Source organism: Penaeus monodon, chromosome 10 (genome assembly GCF_015228065.2).
Source record: "Penaeus monodon isolate SGIC_2016 chromosome 10, NSTDA_Pmon_1, whole genome shotgun sequence".
Classification (NCBI taxonomy): Eukaryota; Metazoa; Arthropoda; class Malacostraca; order Decapoda; family Penaeidae; genus Penaeus; species Penaeus monodon.
Genome location: NC_051395.1, coordinates 39,309,359 through 39,312,839, shown reverse-complemented (window position 1 = coordinate 39,312,839; position 3,481 = coordinate 39,309,359). Strand labels below are relative to the sequence as shown.

At 40.1% G+C, this 3,481-nt stretch overlaps 1 long non-coding RNA gene across 1 annotated transcript; it reads right to left on the bottom strand.

The window, feature by feature from the left end:
- Positions 1–1,948: 1,948 nt before the first annotated feature.
- Positions 1,949–2,507, bottom strand: LOC119577479. Its single transcript, XR_005229132.1, has 3 exons — positions 2,460–2,507; positions 2,217–2,295; positions 1,949–1,995 (listed from the first exon to the last, which is right to left on the bottom strand). It is a non-coding gene; the product is annotated as an uncharacterized LOC119577479 (long non-coding RNA).
- Positions 2,508–3,481: the final 974 nt, after the last annotated feature.

The following is a 3,481-nucleotide window of genomic DNA, read 5'->3' as shown; positions in this document are numbered from 1 at the left end:
TAGAGGGTCTTATTAGTTTCCTTAGGGAGACTAATATTTTTAATAAAATTTAATTATGCATAATGTTTATGCAATAATTTTATACACTTAGAGTATAATATTTATGCTTTGATTTTTAATTTGATATCTATTGATAGATTTTAAAAGTTTTAAACATTTTAATATTTCTATTTAACAAGGTATTCACCACTAATGACCTTAGGTGTTGACGCGGCAGATGATTTTAAATAATCAATCAATCTCCTACCTGACATCCACGGAACTACAGTTACCTGCTATGCAGATGACGTATGCACCCACTCTAATTCACCACAGGGTCCTCCTCCACGCCTTTTCTGATTCATCTGACGCCGGTGGTAACGTCATCTCCCGGAAAAAAAAACTGAATTTTCTCCTACCACAATCCAAGAACACTCCCAGATTTCACCATGGGAGGCAGAGCTGTCTCTCACTGCTTGCAGTCACTCTATTTGGGTGCACCTGTACAAGTCATCCCGACCATCCAAGCACGAGAGAGGATCCACCCCATTGAGAAAGACCTTCACACCCATCAGGTGCCTTGCCAACCATGCCACCGGAGTCTCTATCCTTTTGGCCAGAACCATCTATGTGTTGTACATGAGATCTATCATTGGCTATCTTTCACCAACTCTCTGTCAACTCTCTAAGTCAGTAATGGAGCCACTGGAAATATTACAAAACAGAGTCATGCGGTTTATCCTGGGTTGCTCTGCTTCCACCAAGGTAGTTAATATGCAGTCCGAGCTAAATTTGACCCCACTTGTTGACAGGGTATACTCATCAGGGAAGCACATACCTAGACCTTCTTTGGACGGGTGGCTGCAACCTTATTAACACTGTATGCGCCAGCCTCCACAGATTCGCTATTGATGTCCCTGCAGTAGAAGATGATCCCTGGCGAGTACCTAATCTAGAGGTCTCCTTCACTCCAACCTCCAAGGCAGACTTTCTGCTCCAGCAAAAGCACCTGGCAAAAGCACCAGTTTCTGCATCAGTTCCCGCTGCCCACCACCACTACATCGAAGGCTCTCTGCATGCAAATGGGAGTATGGCGTGTGCCATGGTCTCCCCCACTATGGAGTCACCCAACTCCTCAAGCTCTACCTACTGTGAGCTTCATGGCCTCCTAGATGCTGTCATTTTCCTCACTTACGGTCTGAAAGGAGTTGTGATCTGTGACTCCCAGTCTGCCCTTCATGCCCTCACATCAGTAAGTGTTGCGCATAGAATACTTTCCCAGCTCGCAATAGGCCACAATAGATCTATTGTTGTGGGCTCTTTATGGGTGCCTTCTCACATTGGGCTCGTGGACAATGAAACTGTGTACAATCTTTCTAAGACTGTTTGTGACCTGGACCTGATATATATGCCCCCCTACCTCCGGTGTTACAAAATAAATGTGTACTCTGAATATATGCCTTAACAGTGAATCTGTATTGGGCCCACTTTCCTCTCTATGGTCAAAGCCACTATTTCCCTTCTACTGGGAAATCCACTCGGGCTTTATCTAGAGGGGGCACTATTAATTAACGTCAAGTGTGAGCTCTCCTGTATCATTACCTGAGTCAACTCTTGATGAACTCACACTATAAAAATATAATAATCATAAGAGGGGTTACTGATGATCTAATTTCAGTCTTAGAGGTAACTGAGAGAAGGGTAATATCAAACAATTGATAATCTTACATCTCTTGATATATTGAATGATACATCATTAAACTTGTACAACTAAAAAACCTTAATTGACACAGAGGTCCACTTCTCCACTAATGTGTGTAGTATAACTATCCTTCTCTTATGTCTTTCTTCTTGAATCCTTTGTCTGTACAGACTTTCCTCAAATTCCTTCATTTCTTTCCTGTATCAGTTCAGAGGATTCCTAAGGATGGCATCTGCTTTACAATCTGGTGGATCTCTCCAAGGACTTCTCAGGAGCAAACACAACAAAACAGAACAAAAACACAAAACCCATTCCTAAAAAAAAGAAACAATGGTTCTATTTTAGGAATGATAAAACAATAAAAGGTTCAATATAACTAATTTCTTGTAGGAACATAACTACTTTTGACAAACAAACAAATTGCATAGATTCATGCCATTATAGTAGTTTTATATTTATACATTATATTATTTTTGTGAAACCCTCATTTTAGCATAGATAGTATTATTCTATTATAAACTTCAATAACACTTACTCCTTGAATGGGTTTTAAATCTTCAATAATAACCGAGAAACATCGGAATGGTATCCAAGTGCCACGTGTCAGCCACTAGCTGGGAAGAAGATATTCTATTTACCATGATTTTCCAATTTGTTCTCAAATGATTACTTTGTTATTGTTCTGTAATCAGATCTATAGTATTCTATAATTTTATTATTGATATTAGCACAGCTGAATGTTCTTTCTTACTTCTGGTATTTAAAGAATTTTACTAACCTCTTTCGGGCATCTACCAGGCACTTGTTTCGGTTCTCTCTCTCTCTCTGGTTATGACTATATCAGGGATTAACACTGTATATTCTTAACATTTTAACATCTACTCAGGTCACATATATTACAAGCATATTGTTTCGTCTTAATACATATTGGTTTCTTCGTTAAAATATCCATTATATTACCTTATTATAATAAGCAACAGTGAAATATAACTGCGTACCCACTAATTAAAGAGAATGCCTTGTGGGGGAAACAAAGAAAACTGAACTTTGTAGGGTAGACTCGCATATTTACACTGTTTCTTTATCTTAGTGTAATAATGTAAACGTATATAGCACCTGATACAAAAATAGTAAAATAAAGTATCATCTTTCTAAGAAAATAAAATATCATCTTTCTAAATAATTGAACTGTGCACACAAATACCGTCGCCATAGGCTCATGATACGCAGACACAATGTGGTGTGTGTGGAGTTTTGGTTGGTGTGCCGGCCAGTGTGGACAGGTGTCTCAGGCAGAGGAAGTGCCCCATTATTCGTCTTGCAAATTGTGTGATCTTCCGAATGCCAACAGTCTACACCATCATTGTCTGAACTTGTTACCTCAGGGACAGGATCTCATTCATTTTGTTTGTAAATACTTACTGCAAGACACTATTCTTGTGAGTCAACCACATTTTGGTGGATATTAACCATTAATTGTTTCTGTGTGTGTGTGTGTGTGTGTGTGTGTGTGTGTGTGTGTGTGTGTGTGTGTGTGTGTGTGTGTGTGTGTGTGTGTGTGTGTGTGTGTGCATGCGAGTGAGAATGTGAGTATACAAATTCATATAAATATGTGTGACAACGTGCCCTGCAGTGCCTTTTGTACTTCTCTGTAAAATTGTTTGGAGCTCGGAGCAGCAGGAGGCCCCAGAGGTACATAGCCCACTGGTGTGTGGACACGCCCTATCTCCGTACCATCTCCTGCCCCTTAGCCATCCCTGAGGTAATTGGTCGGTGTGGGGAAGGTGGGGCTTGCCAGCC